Source organism: Antechinus flavipes, chromosome 1, assembly GCF_016432865.1.
Source record: "Antechinus flavipes isolate AdamAnt ecotype Samford, QLD, Australia chromosome 1, AdamAnt_v2, whole genome shotgun sequence".
Taxonomy (NCBI): domain Eukaryota; kingdom Metazoa; phylum Chordata; class Mammalia; order Dasyuromorphia; family Dasyuridae; genus Antechinus; species Antechinus flavipes.
The window spans coordinates 332,272,924-332,293,326 of NC_067398.1; the positions used below are offsets into that span (position 1 = coordinate 332,272,924).

Below are 20,403 nucleotides of genomic sequence, written 5' to 3' on the forward strand. Positions count from 1 at the left end.
ATCCTATGCCTTTACCAGACAATAAGCTCCACAAGAGCTAACATCTATAGAGCACCTTGAGGTTTGCAAAGCATTTCATAGAGTATCTCATTTTATCTTCCTGACATCTCTGAAAGGGAGGTGCTATTATCCTTATTTTACAAATGAGGAAACTGAGGCAGGCAGCCGTTTGTGCAGGGTCATTCTGCTACTAAGTGTCTGAATTTAAATTTGAACTCAGATCTTTCTGACTTGAATTCCACCCTCTACCCACTACCCCATCTAACTTGCAGAGACCACGTCAGATCCAAATTTTGTATCTCTTCCAGAGCTTATTATTTGTCACATTGAATTGTTTCTCATAACAATCAATCATTAAGCATTTATTAAGCACCTTTTTTATACCAACTCTACTAAGAGCCAGGGATCCAAAGACAAAATGGAATTCCACCTACTCAAAGAGCTCCCATTTTATTGGGGGAGACATGTATACATATAAAAATAAACAAAATTATTCAAGTTACTTGTGGAAAGAAAAGAGGAGCTATACACAAACTAAACCATCAGAAAAGAGCCTTTGAAGGTCAAAAAATAGTCAATAATCAATAAATATGTATTAAGCACTTACAAAGGGCCAAGCACTAGAAATGATGGTTGGATGGTGTTTTGAAAGAAACTAGGGGTTCCAGAGATAGGAATGAGGAGGGAGGGGGAATGAAGAAGCCCTGGAAATAGGAGATGGAAATCCTGGAAGGAATAGCAAATTATCTGTGGATGGGTTGCCCACGCCCACCTAGAATATAAATGCCATACGAGCCCCGGGACTCGGCCCCATCTACTTGTAGCACAAGTGCTCTGACCACAGTAGGTGCTTAATAGATGTTGGTTAAATTGAATTGAATTCATCTGGCAGCTGGATAGGGGATAGATTAGAAAGGGATAAGAAAGTGGAGGCTAGAGAGCCATTAAGAGGTTATTGCAATAGTCCAGTCAGGCACTAATGAGGGCCTAGCCACGGGTGGTGGCCACTGGAATGAGAGAGGGGACAAATGAAAGATATTGCAGAGAAATGGAATAATTGTAGAATTAACCGAATGGCTGGAAAAGTGAGGGAAGCGGGCAAAAACAGAACTCTGCTAGGGAGCAAGAGTGAGGAGGCACAGGAGTGACTTATGGAGGAAGAGCCAAGGCAGAGCCAGTGGGACTGGATAAAGGGCAGGGAACCCAGAAGACAGCCTCCTTCGGGCTCCCTGTCAAGTATGTCTTCCCCAGAGGCCAAAGCTTCAGCCCAATGGCATGTCTGGTCCCCTACTTCTATCCCAAGCTGGGGCATTGTAGGTAAAGAATAATGGGGGCAGCTAGGTGGCGCAGTGGGTAGAGCACCAGCCCTGGAGTCAGGAGGACCTGAGTTCAAATCCCACCTCAGACACTTAATACTTCCCAGCTGTGTGACCCTGGGCAAGTCACTTAACCCCAATTACCTCAGCAAAATAATAATAATAGTAGCTGATATTTCTTGACATTTTATGAAGGACTTATGCCATCCCCCTTTGACCTCTCCCTTTAATTTCCCTCCCTCTAAGGGAGGGAAGGCAAATATTCTCTCCAATTATAGGCATCTTGAACCCAGTCCTGCCTGTGAATCCAGTGCCCCGTCCGGAGCATCACTGAACCACACGGCTGGGGAAGAGAGAAAGCAGGGACGTTCCTGCCAGTGTGTGTCTGCAGAGGGAAGGGCAGGAAAGGGCAGAGTTCTTTCCCCCTCCCCTCTTCCTTCTCCCCCCCACCCCACCCCCTGCTGCCTGGATCTCTGCCCCACGAGGGGAGGAGGCCCCTGACACCTGCTTGGACTTCTGGGAAAGGTGCCAAACTCGAGGCCGGGGACCTTGGGGGAGAGCTCCTCGCAGGGCAGGGCCCCCTCGGGGAACCTCATCCGTGGGAGCAGACCCCTTCCAGCGGGGCTCAAAGACCCTCCCTAGCTTCCTGCGCCTTGGGGGGGCCTGTCCCAAGTTCTGCCCCCATTTCCTTGGGGAAATTCAGGGCTTTGGAAAAACAGGTCAGGAAAACAGTCTTCCCTGATAGTGCTCAAATTCTCTGGGAGCTTGGGGGTGGGGAAGACACTCCCCCTCAGAGCCCAGAGAGGAAGAGGGAATCCTATCTATTTATTTACAGCTCTGACTTTTAAAATAAACTGAGGAGGGGGTCCTGGGAGGAAGGGGCTGGAGTTTAAATGAGGCCTTTGGATTCTGTGATTCAGCCCCAGCCCACAGATATCTGAGAAGTGGGGGTATCTCTGACAATGCCCTCCCTTTTCTTTCCTCCCCACATCTGCTGCCTGAGCCCTCTCCCCTAAATGGCCTGGCCCCGAAAGCCACTGCTGCCGAAGCGGTGGGGGACCGGTGCCTGGAAGTGGGGGTGACTCACTGTCTGGCTTCCCTGGCAGCCCGCTCTCCTCCTCTGCCTTCCCTCCCCCCTCAATCAGAGTAGGAGGGGCTGGCAGGTGTCCCTCTCTCCGAGGAGAAGCAGCAGCCAGGGAGGGAGCTGGGAGAGGCCCCACCAGGGGGATTTGGCCAGGTTCACTCAGGGGCTAAGGAGCCCCAGCTGGAGGGATTTAAAGCTGAAGGTCAAAGGTCAGAGACAGCAAGGAAGAGAGGGGCGGGAGGGAGGGAGGGGGCTGGTGTCAGGGGGTCAGCACTAACAGCAGCTTTGGGAGATAGAGTGGGGGAGAAGAGCCCGCTTTCACTGAGCCGGACCTGAGGGCCACAGGATTCCTCAGTGTCCCATGGTAGGGTCAAAGCCCGGCTCCAGGAGGCCCTTGGAGCCTCGAAAGGCTCCTCCCTCTCCTGCCCAGATGGCAGCTGAAGCTCCCTGACTGGCCCCTACATAGGGGGACCGAGGCTGCACCTCATTACTCTTACCATACACAGGCTGTCTGGGATAGAGCCCACGGGGAGGGGAGGGGGTAAAGAGGGAAGTGCTCCAGGGCCCCAGGAGCCCCACAGGCCGGACCACCTCCCACCCCCCACCAGGTACGGCCCCTCCCCTAACCCATCCTCCCGCAAGGGGTTGCCGAGGGCAGCAGGCAGGTCAGGTCACTCAGCAGAGGGGCTGGGGCCCAGACTGGGGAGGAGAGGCAGGGGGAAGGGAGAGTGCACGGAGGTCACTAGGGGGAGGGTGTTGCTTGGTTTCTGGGGCCTGTGGTTCCTGCTGTAATCTGGGTTTGAACAGCTGTGGTCAGTCCTGGATGGGAAGCCCAGAAGGGGCTGGGGAAGAGGAAGAGTAGAAGGCTGGCTAGGCCCCGGGGAAGTCCGTCCACTGCTCTTGGTCAAAGTTTTCCCCATCTGTAAGAGGACGAAGCTGGCCTAGAGCACTGCTAAAGGTCTCTTCCAGCTCTGACTCGGTCCTGCCAACACAGCCCTAAGCTTCCGCCTCCTCCGAATGTCAGTGTAAAATTCTGAAGAATGGGATGTTCAGAAAATGGTATGAGGGGGTCGGGTTCTTGCTCAGGCTCTGCCGCTGCCCCATACCCGGAGGACCGGGCCAGCCACCCAGTCTGCAAAAGAACTGGGGAGAAACCCCACACACCCAGCCTCCGGGGCCTTGCCAGGACCCAGCACTTGCCTGGCTGAGTTAGATTTATTGTCAAACTCTCATTCAGTCTTGCCCGTCTCCTTGATCTTCAAGTTTGGGGCCAGAGCCAGGTTAATCTGGGAGGAGATCAGCTATAGGGTCGGAATGGCAGCGGGCCCAGGTGTCTTCCCAGCATCATCGCCCGACTCCAAATGTCACCGGAGAGTGGCCCAGCACAGGCACAAGGGCAACACTCCCATACACAGACACAAAGAGGCACGGCACAGCCAGTCTCTCTCTTTAGAAAAAAACTGCCTTGCTAATTAATGTTCTGGAGCTCCAAATCAGCCATGGGGACTCCCTGGTTCCGGAAGGGCAACCAGCCAGGGACTCCAGGTGCCAGCCAAATTTCATCTCTATCCCCACCTCGGTTCCACCTGGGGTAAGTCAGGAACAGGGGAGGTACCTCCCTTCACTGGGTATGCACCTGCCACACTCCCTCATCCCTCTCCCCCAGCCCTGACCAAGCCAGCCTCTTCTTGGCTCTCCTATACACTGATTTCCAGGTAGAGGCAATTCGGGACCGACCGATCTTCCTCCTCGGCTTCCAGTCCCCTCACTGCATCCCAGGGTGTGCTGGGAAGGAAAAGGGTACCCAGGCCCTAGCCCCGAGAGAGCTCAGGAGAGCTCCCATCCCTACCTGGCCTAGTAAGGGAGAGCCGAAATCTCGGTGACTGAACAAGTGCCTGGCACAGCTACCCCCACCTCCCTCTCCCTCTCCGGCTTTCTTCGCTGAAGGGGGCTGCAGAATTCTACTTCATCTTAATCCCTTGGAGAAAACGCTTCCCCGTTTCCCCCTCCCCTGGGCCCCTCTCAGCTGGCCATCCGGAGGGGTCCTGACGGTCCCCAGGGGCCTGCCTGTCTGAGTCTATGGAAGGAAAAGCAAGGTACAGAGCCTGGGCATCTGGCTGCTACTAGGAGGGGGGAAAAGGAGAGAAGAATGGCAGGGGAGGAAGATTGGGGGATTAAGATTTTTTTTTCCCCCAAAGAAAAAGAGAAACCCTTAAAAACGCTTCCTGGAAAAAGCAGTTCATTCACTGCCCTGGGGAGGGGCTGGTTTAGGGTCCAGCCAACTTCTTGACCCGACTCCAAGTCCCCTCCTGCGATCCCTGCCACCACCCCCTTCTTCCCCAAAACGTGTCCCCTCCCTCCGTCCCCCGAACACAGCGTGGGGCGAGGGGGGGAGGCGCTGAACTTCCCCGCCGAAGTTTGCAGCGGCTCCGGCAAGTGAAGGGGCCTCGGTGAGGGTTCACAATAGCCCGAGGTGAGGAGCGGCGAGAGGGGGAGGGGGAGGAGAGGCGACCCTCCGGGACTGCAGCCTCCCCTCCCGGGCCAGCTCCGTGGGTCCCCAGTCCGACGGTCCGAAAAAAGCCTGGAGCGCCCAGGCTCTCGCTCCAGGGGGACAGGGGTCTCGATCCGGAGAGGGGCTTGGGGGTAGGTAGCAGCACGAAAGAGGACCGATTCCCGCCCGCCCCCCACCCAGCCTCTCCCTGCCCGATAAAGTGTCTTACCTCTAGCTGGAGGGACCCCGGGCGGCGGCGGCGAGCCGGGTTTAGGTCCTCTCTCTGGGCTGCGGGCTCCTGCGGTCGGGGAGGGGAGCTAGGGAAGGGGGAGGGGGGAGAGGATGGCGGCTCGGGGGGCAAGGCGGCCGCGGGGCTCAGAAGGCGCTGCTGGCTCCCCTGGCACGGCCGCCCGGCGCCCCGCCGCTCCGCCACATCTGCAGCTCGGGCTGGGGAAAGGTGGCAGCCGCCCGGTCGTGAGGGGATGTCTTGGGGAGGGGAGGGAGGGAGGGAGGGACGGAGGGAAGAAGGGAAGGAGAGAGACAGAGAGAGGGGAGGAGGGACGGAGGGGAGGAGGAGGAGGAGGAAAGAAGGGAGGGAGAGACAGAGGAGGAGGGAGGAGGGAAGGAGAGAGACGCAGGGAGGGAGGCAGGCAGGCGGGGGGCGTCCTCTTTGCAAACCCGTCTTCCCCAGGCCAGTGGCCCGAGCAGCGGAGGCTGGGCTGGCCAGGGAAGACGCCCGCGGCCGAGCTTGGAGATTGGGAATGAAGGAAGCGGGGGCGACTATGCGCTGGTGCTGGGGCTGTTGGTGCTGATGGTGCTGGGGTCTTTACTCCCCCTTCCCGGCTTGGAAGAGAGCGTCGTTAAGGGGAAGGGGGTTTGTGTGAATTAGAGGCGCCTGCCTGTTTGAGGTGGGGGGAGGTGGTAGAGAGAAAGGGGAGTGGGCTTTTCTTCTCCCCCCCCCCCCCTTATTTATCACAGCCCTGCAGAGCTGTCTGAAATGGACCAGCTCTGATCAGTTTCAGCCCCATCCTCCTAGGCCCGGCAGAGCCCGCCCCGGGCTGCTCAGCGCATGCCCCCCCCACTTCTTCGAAGGTCCCTCCCCTCACCCCCCCACCCTGGAGCCCCGCCCCCGGCCGGAGGGCAGCGCTAGGACACAGGCAAGAGGCGGGTACTGCCCGGAGCAGGGGGGAGGGGGTGGGGACCAGAGCACCGCCCCCACCCTCAGGGAAACCCGGGTGCTGGAGAGCTAGGGGGTGGGGGTCCGCAGGCCAGATGGGGTGGGGGAACTCGGGGGAGCTCAGACCTCGAGGGAAGCTGGAAAGGGTGGGAAAGAGGGGATGGCAGGCTAGGTAGGAGCTGAAGGGGTATAGGGCGATCTGGGAGGGAAGGAGCTCCTAAGGGGCCTGGCGGGGGCCGGGGTGGGGAGGGAACATCTGAAAAGACTGGAAAGAAAAGCCCCAGAGCGGACCCGAGAGGGGAGGAAAAGACCGTGGGAGGGAAGGAGGAGGCAGTCAGGCAGCTGGAGGAGGAAACTGGAGGTTTGCAGCAGCGGCTTAGATAGAATTGAGTGTGGCGGTGGCTGCGGGCGGCGGCGGCTGAGCTGTCTGGGATGGGAGATCAGACGGGACGGGGTCGGGGGGAGAGCCCCGGGAGGGTGGTTCCCCTAACTGGGTGACAGGGGGAGGGGAGAAGGTATGGGTTGGAACAGCGCAGCTTCCATCATACTGTTTTCCTTGGGGGTTAGCTCTATCTGGGAAAAGGCAGGCAAAAACTGTTTACTCCTCCCAACGAGGAGATGGGTCCAGCCGTCTTACACTGAGGCGTCTTTGGTTCCTCGGGTTCTGACCTTGGCCAGTTACCTCCCTATTTCCTCCAGGCCTCAGTTTCCTTGTCTCGAGTCTGGTCTGGAAGGAATTCCTGTGAGCTTTAATTTTCCATAATCTTATCAGGACAGGAAACCTTCTGTGCCTCTGGGGTAGTGAAGAGCAAAAGGCCAGATGTTCCCAAAGTTGGAGCTTTGACAGTCTGGGTCTCAGGAGAAAACAGCCCCACAGTGTGCACTGAAAGAGGAGGTACCCAGAGGGGGAGGGGTGGGGGCAGGGAACGGTAATCAGGGGGACCAGAGAGACCTGGGCCACTTCAGCTTTTACAGATCTAGCCATAACACTTAGAGCAAAAGAAAATATATTAAGACAAAATAAGGCACCAGAACAAATGAGACCTTATCTTTCTCCATATACATATATACATATACACACATATCTCTTTGTGTATACAAATACCTATATGAGATAAATCACTTTTATGTGCCTCATCTTTAATATCATATACATATGTATATGTGTGGGACAGCCTGGCATAATAGTTGCAGGGCTGACCCAGGGAGAAAGTCCACCCCCTTTACTGGGTGACCATGGACAACTTGTCTAACGTCTAAGCGCCCCAGGGAGCTCAGATCATAAATTATCCACACTTGTTGCCCACTGCATATGTGGGGAGGAGGTTCTACAGAACTCCTACATCCATGAAGTCACAGAATGAGTATGTCGTGTACTTAGCCAATGCTTTCTGGCCTTTTTTTCTGTGCAAATGCACTAATCGGTGAAGGAAAATCTTTGGTGCGATGTTGCTGTTTTTCCTCCCTGTTGGCTTTGAAGCTGTGACCTCCTGTTCATCTTTGAGGTTCTCTTCTTCAGTCCTGGCACTTCCCCATTGTGTACCCTTCTGGTCTGCTGTCTTCCAGGAACCTCCTATGACCTGACCACAATAGAGTACCTCTATACTGAGGGCAGTGCTTCCTCACCCTACATTCAGGAAGGAGCTAGCAGTTGAAGTGACTGACTTTAAGAGAAATTAGCCAATAACTTTCCATTATCCAAGCCAATAGAGGGAGCTTTGGGGCTGACTCCCTCCAATTTAAAACAATTTCTAAAAAAAATTTCTGTTTGCTATGTATTATATTTATGCATGTTTATATTTATTAACAGCTTTTGCCTGAACTGATATAGCCCATTTCCAGGCATCTCCATGTTCATTAACTACTTTGTTTATTATCTGTGGCTTTAGCTCCCCACCACCCCTTTTTGTTAAACCCTTATTCCACAGTATACTTCCCCACTCCCTGTCCCATATTCCTTAGTCTTGGACTCAGAAAAATACAGCATGCTTTGATATTAGCATAAACAAATCATACTATTCACACAGCCAGGAAGTGTCTGAGGCCAAATTTGAACTCATTTCCTCCTGACTTTGGGTCTGGCATTCTATCCATTGCCCCTATCTAGTTGCCCCCAATTCATACTGCTTTTTAGGAAGATATATCCTACCTTAGGAGAATTACTTAAGATTTATAACACTTTGCTCAAATATAGTACCTAGATGGGAGATCGCCTAAGAATGGCAAGTGATACACACTTTAAAGTAGGGAGAAGTACATATATTGTGTTGCACTCCAAGTCAGAAAGACCTAGGTTGGAATTGTATCTCTGACATTTATGTCACTGTGACAATGGGCAGGTGACTGGGACCCAGACCATTTTCCAAGATTATACTTTATTGAGGATTGTAATAGTGGAAAGTTGTCGTTCCCCCACCCCCACCCTCATTTGATGTAATACAATTAGTGTTCCCATTTTCCAGCTAAACAAATTGAGGCTATAGATAATGAATTGAGGCCTCCAAAGTCACACAGCTACCAGGGAATGAATCTCAAATCCAAAGACTCTCCAATCAGAATCATAATGTATTGGAAAAACAAAGGTGAATGGGTTTATCTGTGTTATCTATAGACTACCTACCACCTCTTACTATTGGGAGTAAGCAGGAGATGGTTATGTTAAAATAATTAACCTTTTCCCCCCTAGCCAATCCACATTTACATTAGAGATAGCATAGGCTTACAATGAAGAAATGGCTAGAAATATATGCAAGGAACATAAATTTAGAACTGAAAGAAATTTATCTAGTCCAAATACTTCATTTCAAAGGGAAATTAAGACCCAGCAAAGTAAAGAGATTTAAGTAAGATAACACAAGTTATAAATAACTTAGCCAGGATTTGAACCCAATTAAAACCTCATTGGAAATCAACCAGTATTTTCACTGTCCTTTATGGCCTTCCTCAGCAGGTGGACTGGGGAGTACTTCAGCAGTCATATTTTGGAACCCTGAGGAATGAGAACAAAAAATTCGTCCTGATAAGGAATCTTTTTTTTTCCCCCAATAGGAAGTAAAGCATTTGATAACTGAGAGGGAATCAAAATGAAGGTAAATCTCTTCCCCTTCCCCCTCAAGCCATCCTTGAAATAAATTGTAAATTTAGAGTTAACAAAGAGAATAATTTGGGGGAAGGATTGGGTTGCAGTTTACAAAAAGATATTTCATAGATTTCCTATGAATGGGTATCACCTATTCACTCCAGTGCATTTAAAGTAGTATTTGTCATACAGTAGTTAAATATGTAACCTTTTTTTAGAGACTCAACAGTTGTGGAAAATAAAACATATTTATAACCAAATAAGAAAATGAACAGAAATTTATCATTAGGAACAGTTTTGAAGTAGAAAGAACATTGAACTTGGAGCTAGTAAATAAGTGTTGACTCCTACTTCTAACATTGTGTGATAATGGGTAGTTCCCTTCACCTCTCTTCAATTGGTTCCTCATTTGTCCAATGATCTCGTAATTGCTAAATCCAATGGTCTTTTCTCAAATATATATTTCTTGACCTCTGGCACAATATCATCCTACATCTCTGGGTTTTCATGACACTGACACATTCCAGGTTCTGTGTCTGACTGTTGCTTTCCTCTCCTTTGCTGGTCATCCACTTCACATCTACTAACCATGGGTATCCAAGCCTAAGGTTGTATCCTGCACCTTCTCTTTTTTTTTTCTTCACTCTGTCACTCAATGATGTCATCAGGTCCCAGGGGTTCAATATCATCTCTGTGCAAATGATTCTCAGAGCTCGGAGAATAGCTAAATAAATTGTGGCACATAAATGCAATAGAATATTACTCTGTGTGATGAATACAAAGAAGCATGGAAAGATTTATATGAGCTGATGCAAAATAAAGTAAGCAGAACCAAGAAAACAGTATGCACAGTGACTATAACAATATCAATGGAAAGAACAACTACATAGCAAAAAATCATAAATAAATGTGATGGTCATAACTATTAAGCAAAACTAAAATGAAGAGCAATGAGAAAATACTCCCAACCTACCCCTTCATGGAAATGGGAGGTCCACAACTTAATATATTCCATGTTTTCAGACTTTTTCAGTGTACCAATAAGTTTGCTGATTTTTTTTTTTTCTTCTCTAAAAATTCTATTTTTCAGAGGGGCAGCTAGGTGTCAAAGTGGATAGAGCACCAGCCCTGAAGTCAGGAGGACCTGAGTTCAAATGTAGCCTCAGACATTAAACACTTCCTAGCTGTGTGATCCTGGGCGAGTTACTTAACCCCAAATGCTTCAGCAAAAAAAAAAAAAAAAAAAAATTATATTTGTCATGTGAAATGGCTCTTTGGAAGGGGAAAGGGAAAGATGTTTGGGATAACTATTGTGATGTTTTAAAAAACAAAAGAGCAATAATTATTTTTTTAAAAATTTAAAAATAGAAACTTTTTCTAAATAAACAAAAGGAATTATTATAAATGATGACTGTTCAATTTTTATGTGCAATGCATTAAGAAGTAGTTCTATGAGGCATAAGGAAAAAAGTGGACGCAACCTAGAGAGAATTAGTTTCAGCTCTGTCATGAACATGCTTCTGATTTTAGAGACTACTTTTGGGGTTTAGTTTCCTCCTTAATTAAAAGAGAGGGTGAGACTAACCAGATTTTTAAATCCCTTCCCAAACCCAACACTTAAACTTGGTGATATAGGATCTGTTTTACTGCCAACCATTTCTCCATATCCATAGTCAGGCTGCTTGCTCTCCTTAACTGTGAGCTATTGTGTGTACCCCCAGCAGGGTTTCTCTTTGGCATTTGGGAAACCTCAGAGCAGAGAACTTGTTAGAACCTTGCTAGGGCCCAGCTCCAATAACTTTGCCAGCAACAGGAGGTTCAAAATCCTTAGCTGAACCTGTACTTCCTGTGCCCCAAACACTGCCTGCTATTGGAGGCTACTTTGGCTTTTTTTCATTAGGCCATGGCAGGGGAAAGACCATGTTCCTTCAAAATAACATTAATAATAAGACCTGACAGTTACATAACCCTTTTTGGTTTACAAAGCAATCTACATCCATTATCTCACCAGACTTTCCTAGCAACCTTGCAAAAGAAGTTCTTCAGGTATTATTATGATCACCATTTTAGAGAAGAGGAACCAATCGAGCATTTAAGTGCCCATGGGGTACCAAGCACTGTGCTAAATGCTGGAAAAACAAATTGATCCTGTTCTCAAAAGGCTTATGTTCTATTTGAGAGACACCAGATATAGCTACAAGAGCAACTTAGGTGATGTAGTGAATAGAGCACTGAGCTTGGAATCAAGAAGACTCATCTTTATGAATTCAAACTGCAACCTGCTGAAGATCTTAGCTTAAAAAGGTCAAGGTCTCCCATTGTGTCCAGGGCCATCTTCAGTGGTCCTGATCTCTATCTGGCCACTGGACTCAGATGGCTCTGGAGGGGAAAGTGAGGCAGGTGACCTTGCACAGCCCTCCCCCACTGAAATCCAATTCACTTGCATGTCATAATTTTATTTCCGTGATGTTGAGACCCTGAAAATTGAGAATATAAGAGAAACTAAAGAATTGATTCTTGAGGCAAAAAGACAAAAGGTTCTGATAGAAATCAGTTTATTGCCATCCTTTGGGGAGGTGGTCCCATCTCCCATCTGAAATCCAAGTTAGGTCAAACCCCTGAGACCCATTCTCTATAGGGGGTCTCAAGCAGTCTCACCTTGCATGTCCTGTCAGGAATCCCAGCCATGTCCATGAAGTTAAATTGTTCCTATAAAATCTACTTATGGGTCATCCCATGGCTGCTATCGTCCTTTGGGTCAGCCTGCCACAGCACTCTGACTGACTTGTGTTTTTCTCTTTTATCCCCCTCCTTGCCTAGTGGTACCTCCCCTATCTCCATTATGCTTCTCAACCCCACTTCTTACAGCCAACCAATTTTAGGGTGCTAAGTCCATTTCAGGATTTAACCTGCCAGCTAAGGGCATGACCCACCCCCATGGCATGCTCCCTTTCTACTGGGTAATTGTGAGTTCCACTGAGGAACTTGTCTTTCACAGGCTCTCCCACTCTATTCCATATTTACCATTCCAGGTGTTTATTGTATCCCTGCATTTTGTCTATAACCTCTTCCCTAAATAAATCTACCTTTTGCCAAATCTATCTTTTGAATTCTTTACATGAGCGAACCCCAACTTTTGGTGTCTGCCATCATTTGGTGACAAACCCCAAGTTATAGATCACATCAATGTCACATCAATGTCTGACTGTGACCGACAGACAGAAAGAAAGGTGATGAGAGCTGAATCAGAATGGTGGCAGTGCTCATGGAGAGAAGTGAACAGACTCAGGAACTGTTATCGACAAGATTTGGCATCTGAAACGGAAAAACTGAAGAAATGGAGGAAGGATAACTAGCCTGGGATCAAAAAAGCAGGAGTCAAATGCAGGGCTCCTCAACTTCTAAAGCTAAGGCACTGCCTTCTACACCAAATTACTAAACACTGAAACTGGATCTGGCAATTAGAGTGTATCTTTATCCATTCCCAGGGTGCTCTAGGCTTTCGTTCTGTTTGGAAGAAGTAACCATCTGCACTAGGAATCTGGAGGCAGTGCCCTTTTCCCCTGCTGACCCAAGGTGACATAAGGAGGAGGACACAGCCTTCAGTAGCCAGTTCAAGAACCACTCCTCCTCCTTCCAGTCTTATTTCCTTCTGTCTCCAGAATGCCTAGTGCTCAAACTGCTAGATTGGAACATTCTTGTTTAGTTACTTACCTGTCTTATTCATATGGGAAGAGACTAATCTTTTTGTTTCCCACTGGACAGCACCTTATGCATAACAGACACTTATTACTGGCTTCAGAGAACATTAAGGAAGCAGCTTGTTGTTGTTCTCCCTCTCTCTTCTATATAGATCCCACTTGATCAGACTGAAATTATCTCATCATTCTTTCTGCTTAAATGGTTCCGGCTTCAATCTCTACCCAGATTGTGAAACTGCCTCTGACCAATCATCTTCCCTACCTCCACCATCCCTTTTGCTGGTTGCCCCCATTTTGGTTGAGGCAATATCATTCGCCCAATCACTCAGGTTTATAACCTCAAGATCATCATTGATTTTATTACACCCTTTCAGGTGCCGAGTCCTGTCAGTTTTACCTCCATATGGTTTCTCCATCCAATCCTTTTTTCCCCATTTATCCTTGTTCATGGTCTCCTCACCCCTGACCTGGACTATTATAGGACTCTCCTTATTGAACTTCCTTCTTCCAGTCTCTCCCTCTCCCTATTCATTCTCCACAAAGAAGCCAAAATAATATGGAAAGAATTCCTTGTCCTTCTCTTGTTCAAGAAGCACCAGTGCCTCCCTATAACATCTAGACTAAAACACAAGTTTCTTAGTCTAGCATTCAAAGAGGTCAATAATCTAGCTCTAACCTGACTTTATAACCTTATTTCACACTATTCTTCACATATTCTCCATTCTCATTAAAATGGATTGCTCTCCATTCTAACTTCCCACTTTTGTGTAGGCAGCTGGATGGTGTAGTGGATAAAGATTACCAAGTCAGGAGTCAGGAATGCCTGAGTTTCAATACTTGAGATTAAGTTCATACAACCTATTTGCCTCAATTTCCTCAATTGGAAAATAACAGTCTACCTCCTAGTGTTGTTGTGAAGATCAAATGAAATAGTATTGGTAAGGCACTTAGCACAGTGCCTTAGAAATATTGTATTATTGTTATTCTTAAATAAAGCTGTGTTTTATATCTCTTTATAAAAAATTGATTTGCTGTATGACATTGGGCAAGGAACTTAACCTCTGTTTGCCTCAGTTGCTGTAAATAGTAAATAATAATCTGTAAAATGAAGACAATAATAGCACTATCTTCCAAGGTTGTTATGAGAATACAATGAAGATATATTTGTAAAGTGCCTTGCAAAATTTAAAGTGTTCTCCTATACTCCTATTAGTATTCTCTCCCTCTGGAAATGACCTTTTCCACATATCTGTGTATATAGTATATTACTTCCACCCTTTCTCCCTATAGGGCAGGTCACAAAGTAAATGCCCAATAAAAAAGTAAAGAGAATTGTGCCTGTAGGGAATACCATCTAGAAAATATTCATTACCTGGTTCTTGTATACTTGTGTCCAAATCATATCACATCAACATTACTCTGTAATTTACCCTATGCTTCTCATGGTTGGGGATAAATGGATTAGAAAACAATGTCTCTAACTTCAAGGAGTTTATAATCAAAAATGAGAGAAAAATATATCAGAGCCAGGAGGGGCTTGGAGATGTTGGAATATGATTCCCCCCTCTTCCACACACACCCATATTTTGCAGATAGCTGATGGAAGAGTGATGAATAGCATCCTAGTTTTCAGACTCCCAGTTGAGGTTTATTTCCCCTAGAATGGTTGGGGAAATGAGACACACACAGAACAGTGAGTAAGAGGAGACAATATAATTAACTGATAAATTGTAAGTCGGGGAAGTCATTCCTGACAGAGTAGCTTGTAGAAAAATACAGTAAAATGAATATGAGACAAATAGGAATCAAAACCTGTAATAAAGATTCCCCCCTGCTCTGAGCCCATGCCAAAGAAAGAGTAATTGAGTAAAATGAGATCAGGGTGACTTATCAACCTTGTGCTGGCTGGTCACTTGTGTTTGTGTGTGTGTATATCTATGCCTGTGGCCAGCCAGTCCTTGAAGCATTTTGTGAGTGTGTGTGTGTCCCGGGGTCCTTGCCATATTCAGCGCTGGGAGCTGTAGAATGGGTGTGGTGTTTATTCTGGGAAGCAGTTCTCAGTCCTGGCTGCTCCTTACACATTATACCAGCAAGGACTCCAGGTCAGAGCGGAGAACTGCTCTGGGGCTAGCATTTATGACCCAGCTCCACCTGCCAATAGAATGGGTCCCAAGGCTTGGGTGTGCCCAGAAGCACCGGCTCTGCTTGGCAATGCCAGCCTGCTTCACTTACTGGGTCTCCACCCTCCTTCCAAGCTCACCTGATCAGAGGAAACTTATCCTCAGGGGATTTCAAAGACCTCGTGTGGAGTGGTTAAGTTGAGAAGCTCCTTTATCCACCACGAGGATAAAGTATGGTTGACTAGTGGTTTATTGGGGACGTTGGACTTGGGAATCCCAAGACTCGGGTTCAAGCCTAGCCTTCTTCCCACACTTCGGAATAGCTGTGTGACCGTGAGCAAATCATTTAACCTCTCGGAGACTGTGGTTTGTCTTAAAAAATGAAGACAAATAGCTGACCTTTCTCGCAGAGGTTGTTCTAAAGAAAGCAATGTGTAAATCTAAAATCGCTGTTGACGAAAGCTTTTATAGCTGGGGGAAAACTTCTGTCTCCTTTCATGGCTGACAAAGTTAATTGTCCTTTGCCCAGTTCAGTCACGGATAGAAGAGATCACCTAGTTCACGTCCCTCAGCAGAGGGGCAGCGGAGTGGGGTGGGATGAGGAGGGGGATGGGTATGCCCAGAATTAAAATCCCAATTCGCAGAAATGCATCACACCCTCCTAAGGAGACCTTCCCAGGTCACAAGCAAAACTGCATCCGCCCCTCTAAGTGAGTGGGAGGCTGAAGGGTCCCATTCCCGCCCCAAAGAACTGGGTCTGGCCCAACCTGGACCACACCCCAGGAGGACTGGGGACGCAACCTGGCACCTCTCCGGTCCCGCCCCGCCCCCTCTTTGGGCTCCCCCGCCCTCCTTCGCTTTCCCTCTGGACAGCCCCTCCCATCCGCCCGGGCCTCGAGGGAGGAGACCACCTTGGGGAGTGGAGAGTGGGGTGGGAGGACATTTTTGAGACGTGACCAAGTGGAAACTCCCTCCCGGAGGCGGAAACAGGGAGCTCCCCCTCTGAGACCCGGAGCTCTGGACTCCCCTCCTCCGCCCTGGAGGGATCTCCGGGGAAGAGAGGACCGCAGCTGTTCCCAGACTCCTCCTCACCCCCTACTCCGCTCCCCCTCCCCCGGCTACCGGTAATGAGACGTCCCACCCCTTCCCCCCACGCTTGGCCGCGGTTCAGCGCCTCATGAATATTAATGATCTAGCCTCCCTGTTGGGCCGGAGGGAGGAGAAGGGGGGTGGTGAGGGCGGAAGGGCGGGGCGTCCCCTGGGTCGGGGCTGGCCGCGCGCCCCGCTCCTCCCTACGTAGGAGGCCCGCCTGGCAGGGGGGAGGGGTGGGCAAGAGGGGAGCGAGTCCAGCGTTCTGCCAGTCCGTCCCCCCGCCAACACGCTACCCCGCCCCCCAAATCATCCCCGGGGCCTCCACCCAGGCGGGCCCCCGACTCAGCGGGAGGCTCGGCCAGAGACTTGACCTTGTAGGAGCCGAAAACCCCTTTCCCCAGCGTTCCCGCTCCCCCTCCCACCCCGGCCGAGGCACGTGTGAGACCGGGAAGCGGGACCCTGAAGGCGGGGACGGGGGATACGCTAATAAGACTGCCCAGCTAAGCCCAGAGGATGGGCACGGACCCCCTCCGGCGCCTCTCGCGTCTCCTATCCCGCCCTACCCCCACTGCCCCGCACTGGCTAGGGACTTGGGGCACCGAGTGTCCTTGTGATGGCGGGAAGCGGCTTGAGGAGAGGGCCTGTCTCGTTTGTGTCCGCACCCTATGGTGGGGCGCTAGCGCGTTGTAGGCTCTCAGCAATTGCTGGTTAATTGCTTGCTGATTAACCTTTGATCGACTCAGCTGGAAGGGACCGTGGGACATGCACTGACTGTCAGAGTTAGAAGGGCTTTTAGAATAGAGGACGTTAGAGTTGGAAAGATTCTTAGGACAGTGTTCAGAGTGGCTTTCTCTTCAGAGATCATCAAATTCTACCTTCTTACTTTACAAATGGGGAAATTGAGACCCAGAAAAGCGTCAATTGATTTGCCCAGGGTCAAACAGTGATTGTCAAGATTGGGGATCTAGGTCTTCTTATTCCCAAACTCAGTGCCACTATCTCACACTTGGTGATCACTTTAAGATCTTCCCATTTCCCATGCAGAAGTTTCTTCTTTAACCTGGAGACTTTTTCATAAGACTGCCCCTTCCAGCTCTGACATTCTATAAATCAATGACCCACTTTGCAGAGCACGCATCACACCCGGCACATAGATGCTCTGGGCCATCTCTGCAGAGAAACAAATTCCTGACACCCTTTGCTCAGACTCAGAGCTACAGGCACTGAAGTTTAAGCTCTAAAATCCCCAGTCCAATCCACACTCAATGCATTTGAGAATGTGACTCCCCTGGAAACTCCACTGACATCTGCTCCAGAGGGAAATGCTTTTATCTACTGGGAAGCACTTGTCACCCCTCCAGGGCCTGGAAGCCTATTTGAGTGGCAGTGGGTAGGGAGGGAGGAAGAATGAGGCCCATTCCTGCTGAGTGTAGTGGGGAAAGCTGTGTATGGCTGAGTGCTCAGGAGAGCTAACAAAGGATATGTCAGCCAGGCAGGCCTCGAATTACGAAGAGCTTGCAGCCTACACCCCAACCAAAAAAGAAGCAGAACTTGTTCTCAGGGTAGACTGATTCAGTCACCCAAACATCTAAGCATGGGTAGGTACCAGGGGATTCTGAAACACCACAAACGTTAGGTATTAAGCACTCTTGAGTGCTTATGTGTAATAAAAGTATGTAATAAAAAGAATCAGATCCAAATCTGATTTTAGTCTTGCAGTCTGAGAGCTTAGGTTAAAATCCTAGCTCTGATACATATGACCTTAGACAATTATCTTGGTCCTCAGTAAAAAGAGGGGTGTTAAACTAGATGATCTATAAGGGTCCTTTCCATTCTTATTCCTATGATCTTAGTTTTTGTTTTCTGATTGTTTGATACTAATCGCAGGACTTGGATCCTGATTGTTGGTGGATTTTTTGTTTGTTTGTTTGTTTTGATTTTTTTTAAGGGGCTAGGATTTATGGAGACTTTATTGATTTTATATATATACGTCAATAGATCAAAGATATTGTACTAAATTTTTCACAATTGTTACAAAACAAAAATTGACAGTAAAGGACAAATTTGTAAAATTTCTGCTCAGATTCATCACCTCCTGCACCTCTCTCAAACTTTTTATCACAGCTTTAGATCCAGAAGAGATTGTATAGGTAGTCAAATCCAAGCCCAAAATTTTACAGAAAAAGAAACTGAATCACTGAAAGTTTAGGTGCCTTGTCAAAGGTCACAGAGGTGATAAATCTGGGTCCTGATTGTTAAAATGGTAACGCTCTTGGGAGGACTCTTGGGTTTGGATCCTATGAGACTCAGGACTTGGTATTTTCTTCTTCTTTCTCCTATTTTTTTGTCTTCAGGACATGTTAGATATTCCTTGGGATATTAAGCTCAAGAACGGTTCTCTTTCTCTAAGGGACTAGGCAGTAAATGACTCTCCCATACCTTTGGGTCACTCCTACTATAAAAATATAGGATTCACTCCCATTTATTCCTTGAGAATTCTAAATGCTCAGGATATAAATTCCATTCCCTTCCTTCAAAGGACTATCATTCCAAATAATTTGTGTTTTATCAACTGTTACCAAATTACATCATCCCATTTCTCCTCCCTCTCTCTATGTTGTCATTGTCTCATCCTCTTTTGGGCATAAGAAGAAGGATAGATAGTGACCAGAGGGTGATGACATTTTTTTCTTCCTGTTTTGCATTTCATGAAGTTCCTGGAGGGGTAGATCCTATGTTGCATTTGTTTTGTGGCCTTACACATAGTAATGACTTAATAAATTTTTGTCAAATTACTGGAATGTAAGTCAATAAGAGTACCACTTTTGCTGCTGAAAAGATTCAGGATATGTAGATGGATAAGAAAAATATGTGTTGTCCATCCTCCTCAAGGAGCTTAGTCTGAGGGGGAAAAATGCATCCCTTTCAGGGTATGTCACATCTTTAGTGTTACTACAAAACTTAAATAGTAAGAATGATGCCGTCCACCATCTCTGCATAATTTCCAGCGCCAACTTGGACACAAGTATCAGAAAGACCTCACTGATAGTTCATGGTTGAGTTAATTATTTAATTCCCAGCTATATCTTCTTCCTACCATTTGGCATTAGCTGTGTGGAGATACAGTTCCTGCCTCTTCAGGAGAATCCTTCAATCTGTCAGAAAGGTATCCCATTATATTTGAAGTGAGGATGAAGAACCAGAATGTTGGCCTCTTGCCAGGTAATGTGACAGATACTTCTGAACTTATGGATTATCTGGCAGAGGTGCAGAGTTGGTAGGTTGCTACAATATTACCATTTTCCTGCATGGTTGACCTGAAGCACTGAGATAAAAGTCATAAGACAACATGGAAAAAATGAATTGTGGAATGAAGAAGATCTGTTTGCTGTCTCAAGGGACAATCTCTTCACCTAATTAAATTCCAGCAATGTGGGTTTGGGGTCAATAATTTTTGTCTTACGTTCTATTCTCAAAATATTATATCATCTATCATTTCTCTGTCCCAAGTTATCTCCCTTCCCCAGACCAGCTCAGGGAAATCCCTAAGGCTCTAAGACTAGTTTCTCATTCAGTTAGATATAATAACTCTCCCAGGGTTCTTTCCAGCATCTCTTGAGAGGGCTTGGACCTTGTATGAAACAGGAAACAGCATTAACACTGATTTCCTATCCCTTTCCTTTGAGTTTAAACCAATTTTACCACTCTTTGAAAGACCTTTAAACTTTCTTGGCTTTTGGTTGAAGCATAACTCTGACAGTGAGGACCAATGAAGAAAGCAGAGTGTGGTCTAGCAAAAATGGATGTCAGAGGATGAAGAAGAGAAATAGGAATTAAACAAATGGTTTCCTTCTTTCATAAAGAGGGCACAAAGTTTTAGTCCTGAAGCCATTCCAATCATCTGTACTGAGGGCAGACAATAAAAATGTCATCATGATCACCATCATCATCACATTTATTTATCTCTGCAATTTGTGAAATGCTTTATAGATATCATATTTTATCCCTAAAACAACTCTGGGAGATACATGCTATTGCTCTCTCCACTCTACAGATGAGAAAACTGAGGCAAATAGGATGCCTTGTCCAGGTTACTAGAGATTGTAAGTGGCTAATATAGGATTTGAACTCTGGTCTTCTTGATTTCTGATACTTTGCTATATCTACTACATTTTACCATCCCCCCTTTTAAAGATTATTGGCCTCCCCTTTCTTTTGATTAGGCTACTATTAAAGTTAATTTATTTTTTCAAAGTAAATATTGACTAACATTTTGAAGAAAAGAGTTGAAATATTTTGATGATAGACAAGGGAAAGTCCTATGATAGTTAATTTTTGTGGCA

General features: G+C 47.5%; 1 protein-coding gene and 1 long non-coding RNA gene across 3 annotated transcripts in view; one reads left to right on the plus strand and one right to left on the minus strand.

The window, feature by feature from the left end:
• GLIS2 (GLIS family zinc finger 2) overlaps nt 1-6,119 on the minus strand; it is a 45,349-nt gene extending 39,230 nt beyond the window's left edge. The window contains exon 1 of one of the 2 annotated variants that reach the window (XM_051967643.1): nt 5,121-6,119. The gene's annotated coding sequence lies outside the window, so the exon portion shown is untranslated. The remainder of the gene's footprint in view (nt 1-5,120) is intronic. The other variant, XM_051967633.1, reaches the window with a different exon arrangement.
• Nucleotides 6,120-7,076: 957 nt separating this feature from the next.
• On the plus strand, nt 7,077-10,552 carry LOC127542123 (uncharacterized). Its single transcript, XR_007948549.1, has 2 exons — nt 7,077-9,157; nt 10,238-10,552. It is a non-coding gene; the product is annotated as an uncharacterized LOC127542123 (long non-coding RNA).
• Nucleotides 10,553-20,403: the final 9,851 nt, after the last annotated feature.